Source organism: Furipterus horrens, unplaced genomic scaffold, assembly GCF_987537825.1.
Source record: "Furipterus horrens unplaced genomic scaffold, mFurHor1.1.pri manual_scaffold_2, whole genome shotgun sequence".
Classification (NCBI taxonomy): Eukaryota; Metazoa; Chordata; class Mammalia; order Chiroptera; family Furipteridae; genus Furipterus; species Furipterus horrens.
The window spans coordinates 161,287,036-161,297,540 of record NW_028327172.1 but is presented as its reverse complement, the minus strand read 5'-3'; the positions used below and the strand labels follow the sequence as shown (position 1 = coordinate 161,297,540).

Sequence of the window (10,505 nt, the reverse complement as noted above, 5' to 3'; positions counted from 1 at the left end):
TCCTGGATGCCCAATTCTATGAGCATTTTAGTTTATTTTTCCCATTTCTGCTATAGCAATTCTGGCCTTTTAACTTCACTCAATACAGGCAATTGGTTTTTCTAGGAAACATATTAGCAACAAGATTGCCTCATCTCCTGGGATCTTTTCCTCAGTGATAAATACTACATTACAGGAGAGAATTTCCAAATCAATAAATTATTTCTTCTTCTATTTTATGTTTTTGAGCCTTGATTAGGCACCATCAGAATACAGTCCCACTCATACTTTCCCAGTACCTATTGGTATAAAAAAATCTATTTCTTGCAACTCTTTTGGATTATGGAACTACAACTTAACCCTAGTTAAAGAAGTAAAAGCCATGATGGCATGTGGGAGCAGATCTCAAGGAGCACACCTTATAACTGTCAGGAAAGAGCCTCAGAGTTATATTCCAAACAAGAAGTGGGGAATGGGCCATGCTGGCTCTCGATGGGGGTGCTACTATTACAGGCTCTGAAGAATTCTGATAAGACAGAAAGTTTTATGGTATGCACCCTGGTGTCTCCATCCAAAGGGTCAACACCCCAAGATTTCCTACCAGGGAAAATTTTGTTGGCATAATAGAATAGTCTTTCTTGGTTAGCATTCAACCCTCTTTGAATCTGGACTCTGGCTGTTTTTTTTTTTCCACTTGGTCCTCAGCTTTTTCTTTTTTCTTTCTTTCTTTTTAAAATACAACTTTATTCTAATTCTAAATGAAAAAGAATGAGAATAAAAGTAACAAGCAAGGTTTCATCATTGAATACTCGGATGTGACTGTGGCAGTCTTATGCTTGAAATGGAATAAAGAAACAGCTGTATTCCAAACAGCTAAATATGCTAAATTCATTCCAGAGCCAATCCATTTATTTCAGCATCCCCAAGATCAAACACAGGTTCCACTTAGCTATATAATAAAATGGCAAACATGTTGCAGCACTGACATTACAGGGCCATTGCCTATAAAACTAGACCTCTGACTCTGGGCTCCAGCTTCCCTTTCTCACATCTGGGAGAGAGGTGGTCTGGGCAACCTCTAAATCCTGTTCATACTGTGATGCCAAAACTGGTCCATGACATCCTCTAGTGGGGTAGGAGTAGGCATGGTGACAATTTCCCAGTTATGGTCTCCAATTAATTTTCCAGCAAGCCAGAGGAAGGGCTTTTCAATGTTATAACTACTTTTGGCAGACATATCATAGTATTGATGATTCTTCTTTCAGTGAAAGACAATTTATTTTGCCTCAATGTTTCTTCCTTAATATCCAAATATCCACTTTATTGACACACAAGATGATGGGGATGCTTTCACAACTCGTTCCAGATCTCTATGCCAGTTAGGCACATTATTGTAAGTAACTCTAGAAATTACATCAAACATTATAATGGCACACCAGTCTTGGATGTAATAGCTGCTTCTCAGTCCTTCAAACTCCTGGCCTGTGGTATTCTACACACAAAATTAACAGGACCTCTGTTGGTGTGGAACATGAGGGGATGGACCACAGCACCCAAGTAGCTACATACTTCTCAAATTCTTCAGTCAGATGACATTTCATGAATGTGGATTTTCCAGTTACACCATCACCAATACAAGTTTAAACTGAACTTGGGGTTCCCTTTGGACAGACATGGTGATGTTACTTCTGGCCAGTCTAACTGAGGACCGACCAGTCTGGCTTTTTATACTTTTCACTGCAGGAAAGGTTTTTACACTTGGCTTTCAATTGCCCAGTATACCTCTCAGCTCTTTATTGCTGTTCTGTGGAATATCAGTGGGATTTGGCAACATCCAGGCAAGAATTTATCTTTAATAGCTACTATTTCCTCTATACATGTCAAAGACCTAATGCATAGGATTAACTAGTGCATTACCTTTCTCCAGTAACCCTCCTAATTCGCTATATTGAAAGGTTTAACAACTGGACCATAGGTTTACCTGTGCTCCACCTACGTACAGCATTGGGATACTTGTCAGAGAATGATCCAACTTCAAAACATAATTTCAAAAATGATTTATTTTCTCACTTGCTTTCTTGAACCACTCCCAGCACCAATAGTCACACTCTATTAGGGTTTGAAATTTTGATGTTTGTCTGCCAAAGTCTTGACCAACATGACAGGGAGGACTAAACAAGAATTTCTCAAGTTATCCCATATCAGGTTGAAATTGTAGAGATTTTATATGTCTACCCTGATCAGATAAGGGCTGCCCCTTGAAAATCATTATTCAGAGCAGATACCACTGTATGTTTCACCCAAAAGGAGATAAGCTTTGAATGCTTTCTGCTTACCACAGTCCATACAGTTAGACAGAACATCCTTTGAAGGAGAATTCCCACCATACGTTTCTATGTCTATTACATAAGTGTTTTCAAAAGATCAACTTTTGTCTTTGTTAATTTTCTGTATTATCGATTTCACTAACTTCTGCTCTTATTTTGTTTCTTCTCTGTTGATTCACTTAGAGTTAATTTGCTGTTCTTTTTCTAGCTTTAGTAAATGAAAAAAAAATTGTCACTAATATAAATGCTTCTCTTTTTGTCTATTAGAAACATTTAGACCTAGAAATTCCTACTAAGAACAGATTTAACAGCATCCAATAGATTTATAACTTGACATCTTCTTCTACTAATGGGTTATTTAGAACTTAATTGCTTAATTATGCACATATGAATTTTTTCAAGTAATCTTTTTTTTTTTGCATTGTCTTTGCTTTTGTATGACTTCACTATAAGACACAAACATTCTCTGAAGAGTTTCAATCCTATTAAATATGTTAGAATTTTCTTTCTGACCCAAGATAGGGTCTATTTGAAAAACTGTTTTATGCATGCTTGAAAACAGTATTATTCAGTTGTTTCATACAGTGTTCTATTTATATTACTATTCAAAATTTATGATTTTCTTTCTTAATCATTTTCTGATTGTTTAATTTTCTTATAGCTTCTAATGTGACTCTACATTTTCTAAGTTTTCTTTTTTTAAGTATATTTTATTATGTTGTTACAGTAATCCCAATTTTTTCCCCTTTACTCCCCTCTGCCCAGTACCACCCTTCCCCAGCAATCCCACCCCCCTTAGTTCATGTCCATGGGTCGTGCATATAAATTCTTTGGCTTCAGCCTTTCCTATATTATTCTTAACTTCCCCCTGTCTATTTTGTACCAACTGATTATGCTACTTAAACCCTGCCCCATTTCCCTATTTCTCTCCCTTCCCCCTACCAGCTGATAACCATCCAAATGATCCCTATACCTATGATTCTGTTCCTATTCTGGTTTGCTTATTTGGGTTTTGTTTTTATTTTTTAGATGTGTGTGTGTGTGTGTGTGTGTGTGTGTGTGTGTGTGTGTGATTTTCCTTTCTTTCTTTCTTTTGATTGTTTTTGAGGACCAGTGAGGAAAGGCTAGGGGTGGGGCAAGATTCCTGAGGAACACACATGCAGGAGCGCACTGGGTAGTGCCCCAGCCCTAGGTGGCACACATGTGCAGGAGCGCAGCCAGCATGGCTGCCCTAGCATGCAACCCGCCCACCCATGGCAGGCCCTGAGCTGGTGCACAGAAGAGCCGATGACCTACCCATCATGGTGTGCAACTGGACCGCCCGCCACAGTGAGCAAACAGCCTGCCCTCAGCCCACCCTGAGCCAGTGTACAGAAGCACCTCTGGTCTGCCCAACCCAGCATGAAAACAGCCAGACTGAGGCCCGCTGGCCCCCAGTCTGTGCAAAAGAGTGTACTCACCCCTGGCTGAGGTCAAAGGTGGGTAAAGTGAGCTAGAGGGGTTTTGTAAAAGATTTGGGCTCTGGCTCTGGAGAAACAGCTACAGGAGCAGCAGACTAGCTGCCAGTGAAGAATTATCCCCAGCACTACTGAAGAAATCTCTTAAGCAGACTACTTCCCTCCAATTGGCATCAGCCAGAGACAGCAGCTCAACAGCTGTATACAAGAAGGTCATGCCCTAGCTCCTGTGGCTCAGTGGATTGAGCATCAGCCTGCAAACCAAGTGTCACTGGTTTGATTCTCAGTCAGGGCATATGACTAGGTTGCACGCCAGGTCCCCAGTAGGGGACACGTGAGAGGCAACCACACATTGATGTTTCTCTCATTCTCTTTGTCCTTTCCTCTCTCTCTAAAAACAGATAAATAAAATAAAATAGAGTAAATCACAGATCTCATAATATATAAAAAATAAATAAAAACAGGTCAATCTAAGAAGAGAAACAAACAAGAAGTCACATAAAATGGGGAGAAGTAGAAACAGCACCCCATCAAAAGGAAAGGAGGAACTTCCAGAAGTAGAGATAGATTAAATAAAGGCAAGAAAACTATCAGACATGAAATTCAGAACAACGGTAATGAGAAACCTCAATGAACTCAATAGAGAAAACTACAACGAATTCCAGGGGAACGACAAAGAACTCCAGGGAAGCTACAAGAAACTTACTGAAAACTACAGTAGCATAAAAAAGGACACTGAAACAATCAATAAGAGCCAGGAAGAAATGAAGAATACAATTTCTGAACTGAAGAACACAGTAGAAGCAATCAAAAGCAGGATAAGTGAAGCAGAGGATTGGATCAGTGGGCTAGAGGACAACATAGAAAAAACTCCCAGACAGTGCAACAATAACAACAACAAAAAGACTGAAAAAGAATAAAGAGGGTTTAAGAGAGCTTCAGGACAACATGGAATGCAACAATATCATTATCATAGGGGTACAAGAAGGAAAGGAAGAGGAGCAAGGGATAGAAAACCTGACTGAAAAACTAACGACAAAAAACTACCAAACACGAGTAGAAAAAAATGTCTCACAAGTACAGGAAGCCAGGAAGCACAGGGGGTCCCAATGAAGATGAACCACAGGAGGCCCACTCCAAGGAACGTCATAATCAAAATGGCAACATTCAAAGACAAAGAGAGAATCTTAGAGGCAGCAAGAGTAAAACAGCAAATAACATACAAGGGAGCTCTGATAAGGCTATCAGCTGATTTTTCAACAGAAACACTAGAAGCTAGAAGAGAATGACAAAAAAACATGTCAAGCGATGAAAAACAAAGGTCTACAACCAAGACTAGTCTACTCAGCAAGACTCACCTTCAAAAAGGAAGGAGAAATAAGGAGTTTCCCAGACAAAGGAAGACTAAAAGAATACATCTCCACCACACCAACATTGCAAGAGATGTTAAAGGGAATGCTTTAAGAAGAAGAAGAAGAAAAAGAGAGGGAGAGGAACACAGGTACAAAGGGAAATAAATAAATACCTGTCAATAATAACCTTAAATGTAAGTGAATTAAATGCTCTAATCATAAGACATAGGGTAGCAGAATGAATATGAAAACATGACCCACAAATATGCTGTCTACAAGAGACACACCTCAAAATAAAAGGTCTACATGGACTGAAACTGAAGAAATGGAAAAAAGTATTTCAAGCAAATGGACATGAAAAAAAAAAGCTGAATTAGCAGTACTTATATCAGACAAAATGGATTTCACAGCAAAGACCATAAAAAGAGACAAAGAGGGACATTTCATAATACTTAAGGGAACAATCCATCAAGAGGATATCATCCTGGTAAACATAAATGCACCCAACATAGGAGCACCCAACATAGGAGCACCCAAATATATAAGGAAAATCTTGGAAGACTACAGGAAGGATATTGACAGCAACACACTCATAATAGGGGACTTTAACACTCCATTGTCAACAATGGACAGATTTTCAAAGCAAAGAAGCACAAAGGATATTGAGGAATTGAAAAAGACTCTTGATCAAATGGAATTTGATGATATACATAGAACTTTAAACCCCAAAGATGCAAATTACACATTCTTTTCAAGTGCACATGGAATATTTTCAAAGGTAGACCACATGGTAGAATACAAAATAAGTCTTAACAAATTCAAGAAAATTGAAATTATATCAAGCATCTTCTCAGATCACAATGCCTTGAAACTGAAATCAACCTCAAAAAAAAAAAATAAACTTAAAGAGATTCAAACTTATTGAGAATGAATACCATGCTATTAAATAATGAATGGGTTAACAATCACATCAAGGGAAAAATTGAAAAGTTTCTGGAAACAAATGACAATGAACACACAACAGCCCAAACCTATGGGACACAGCAAAAGCAGGCCTGATATGAAAGTTCATAGCAATACAGGCCTACCTAAAAAAGATAGAAGAATCTCAAATTTAAAAAAAACTAACCCTACAGCTACAAAAACTAGCAGAACAACAATAAACAAAGCCCAGAGCGAGTAGAAGGAAGGAAATCACCAAGATCAGAGCAGAATTAAATGACAGGGAAATTAAAGGACAATTCAAAAGATCACTAAAACAAGAAGTTGGTTCTTTGAAATAATAAACAAAATTGAAAAGCCTCTAGCCAAGCTCATCAAGAAAATAAGAGAGGACCCAAATAATTAAAATCAGAAACAAAAGAGGAGAAATCACAACCAATACCACAGAAATACAAAGGATTGTAAGAAATTACTACAAATAACTGTACAGCAAGAAATTTGACAACCTAGATAAAATGGACAAATTTCTAGAGACATATACTCTTCCAAAACTATATTAAGAAGAAGCAGAAAGCCCGAATAGATTGATAAAAAACGAATGAAGTGGAAGCAGTATCAAAAACTCCCATACACAAAAGCCGTGGGCCAGATGGCTTCACAGGTGAATTTTACAAAACATTTAGGGAAGAATTAACTCCTATCCTTAAACTATTTCAAAAAATCCAAGCAGAGGGAAGACTGCCAAACTCATTCTATGAAGAAAGTATCAGCCTGATTCCAAAACCAGGTCAAGACACAACTAAGAAAGAAAACTACAAGCTAATATCACTGATGAACATAGATGCTAAAATCCTCAACAAAATACTGGCAAACCGGATCCAGCAACACATTAAAAAGATCATATACCACAATCAAATAGGATTCATTTCAGGGATGAAAGAATGGTTTAATATTTGCAAATCAAGAAATGTAATACATCACATAAACAAAATGAAAAACAAAAATCACATGATTATATCTATAGATGCAGAAAAAGCACTTGATAAAGTACAACACCCATTTATGTTGAAAACACTCAGCAAAATGGGAATAGAGGGAGCATACCTTAACATCATTAAGGCTATATATGAGAAGCCTGAAGCCAACATCATACTCAATGGACAAAAACTGAAAGCATTCCCCCTGAAATCAGGAACTAGACAAGGCTGTCCACTCTCCCCTCTTCTATTCAACATAGTGTTGGAAGTCCTAGCCACAGCAATCACACAAGACAAAGAAATAAAAGGCATCCAAATTGGGAAAGAAGAAGTAAAACTATCACTATTTGCAGACGACATGATAGTATACCTAGAAAACCCTATAAACTCCACTAAAAGACTACTCGATATAATAAGTGAATTTGGCAAAATAGCAGGGTACAAAATAAATATACAGAAATCTAAGGCATTTCTGTACACCAACAATAAAATATCAGAGACAGAAGCAAAAAAGAAAATACCATTTACTATAGCAACAAGAAAAATAAAGTACCTAGGAATAAACTTAACCAAAGAGATAAAAGACCTGTACACTGAAAATTATGCAACATTGAAGAAAGAAATTAAGGAAGATACAAATAAATGGAGGCAAATACCATGTTCTTGGATGGGAAGAATCAACATCATCAAAATGGCCATACTACCCAAAGCAATTTACAAATTCAATGCAATCCCTATTAAAATACCAATGACATATTTCACTGACCTAGAACAAATCCTCCAAAAATTCATATGGAACCAAAAAAGACCCCGAATAGCAAAAGCAATCTTGAAACAGAAGAACACAGCAGGAGGAATCACGATACCAGACATCAAACAATACTACAAAGCCACTGTGATCAAAACAGTCTGGTACTGGCATAAGAACAGACATATAGATCAGTGGAACAGAATTGAAAGCCCAGAAATAAACCCAGGCCTCTATGGTCAACTAATCTTTGATAAAGGAGGAAGGAACATAAAATAGAGTGAGAAGAGCCTCTTTAACAAATGGTGCTGGGAGAACTGGACAGGGACCTGCAAAAAAATGAAACTAGACCACCAACTTACACCACACACGAGAATAAACTCAAGATGGATTAAAGACTTAAATGTAAGCCGTGATACCATAAAAGTCCTAGAGGAAAACATAGGCAGGAAAATTTCAGATATCACACGTAACAATATCTTCATGGATACATCTCCCAAGGCAAGAGAAATAAAGGAAAAAATAAACAAATGGGACTACATCAAACTAAAAAGTTTCTGCTCGTCAAAAGAAAACATCAGCAAGATGAAAAGGAAACCAACCATATGGGAAAACATATTTGCCAATGATATCACAGACAGGGGACTGATCTCCAAAATATATAAAGAGCTTATACAACTCAACATCAAGAAAACAAACAACCCAATTAAAAAATGGGCAAAGGACCTGAACAAATACTTCTCCAAAGAGGACAGAAAGTCCATAGGCACATGAAAAAATGCTCAACATCATTGGCCATCAGAGAGATGCAAGTAAAAACCACAATGAGATACCACCTTACACCAGTCAGAATGGCCATCATCAACAAATCAACAAATAACAAGTGCTGGCGAGGATGTGGAGGAACAGGAACCCTACTGCACTGTTGGTGGGAATGCAGATGGGTGCAGCCACTATGGAAAACAGTATGGAATTACCTCAAGAAACTAAAAATGGAACTGCCATTTGAACCAGTGATTCCACTGCTAGGATTATACACGAAAAATCCTGAAACCCTAATTCAAAAAAACTTATGCACCCCTATGTTCATAGCAGCACTGTTTACAATAGCTAAGTGCTAGAAACAGCCTAAGTGCCCATCTGTAGATGAGCGGATCAAAAAACTGTGGTACATCTACACAGTGGAATACTATGTAGCAGAAAGAAAGAAGGAACTCCTGCCATTTGCGACAACATGGATGGAACTAGAGAGAATTATGCTTAGTGAAATAAGCCAGGCAAAGAAAGAAAAATACCATATTATATCACCCAATACAGGAAACTAAAGAGCAACACAAACAAACGAACTAAATAGGCAAAGACTAGAATAGTAGTCAGTAGGGGGGAGGAGGGAGGGAGAGAAGGGGGATAAGTAAGGGAAGGGTCTAGTCAAGGAACGTATATGAATGACTCATGGACATGGACAACGGGGAGGGATATAATTGTGGGAGAAGGGATGGGCTGGGAGGGGGGAGCATTGGGGGAAAAATGGGACAACTGTAATTGAATAACCAAAAAAAAAAAAAAAAAAAGAACAGACATATTGATCAATACAACAGAATAGAGAGCCCAGAAAGAAACCCAGGTCTACATGTTTAATTAATATTTGACAAAGAGGGAAGGAACATCAGATGGAATAAAAAGAGGCTCTTCAACAAATGGTGCTTCGAGAACTGGACAGGGATGTGCAAAAAAATGAAACTAGACCACCAACTTACACCACAGATCAGAATAAACTCAAGATGGATCATAGACTTAAATTTAATCCACGACACCATAAAAGTCCTAGAGGAAAACATAGGCAGGAAAATTTCAATTATCCCATGTAGCAATATTTTTGTCATTATATCTCCTCAGGCAAGGGAAATAAAGGAAGGAATAAACAAATTCGACTACATCAAACTAAAGAGTTTCTGCTCAGCAAAAGAAAACATCAGCAAGATGAAAAGGGAATCAACCATATGGGAATATATATTTGCCAATGATACCTCAGACAAGGGGTTCATCTCCAAAATACATGTCTCAACACCAAAAAAACAGACAACCCAATTAAAAAATGGGCAAAGGACCTGAACAAACCCCTCTCCAGAGAGGACATACAGAGGGTCCATAGGCATATGAAAAAAATGCTCAACATCACTAGCCATCAGAGAAATGCAAATAAAAACCACAATGAGATACAACTTTACACCAGTCAGAATGGAGATCATCAAGAAATCAACAAACAACAAGTGCTGTTGAGGATGCAGAGAAAAGGGAGTCCTAGTGCACTATTGGTGGGAATGCAGACTGGTGCAGCCACTATGGAAAACAGCATGGCGTTTCATCAAAAAACTAAAAATGGAACTCCCTTTTGGTCCAGCAATTCCATTGCTAGGATTATACCTGAAGAATCTTGAAACAGCAATTCAAAACAACCTGTGAACCCCTATGTTCATAGCAATGCTATTTATAATAGCCAAGTGCTGGAAATTGCCCAAGTGCCCATCTGTAGATGAGTGGATTAAAAAACTGTGGTACATTTCCACTATGGAGTACTATGCAGCAGAAAGAAAGAAGGAATTCCTACCATTTGCAACAACATGGCTGGAACTAGAGAGAATTATGCTTAGCAAAATAAGCTAGGCAATGAAAAACAAATACCATATGATATCATCTAATACAGGAAACTAATGAACAACTCA

At 38.0% G+C, this 10,505-nt stretch overlaps 1 pseudogene; it reads right to left on the bottom strand.

Annotated features, from left to right (window-relative positions):
• Nucleotides 1-989: 989 nt before the first annotated feature.
• Nucleotides 990-1,654, bottom strand: LOC150019833 (GTP-binding nuclear protein Ran-like; annotated as a pseudogene).
• Nucleotides 1,655-10,505: the final 8,851 nt, after the last annotated feature.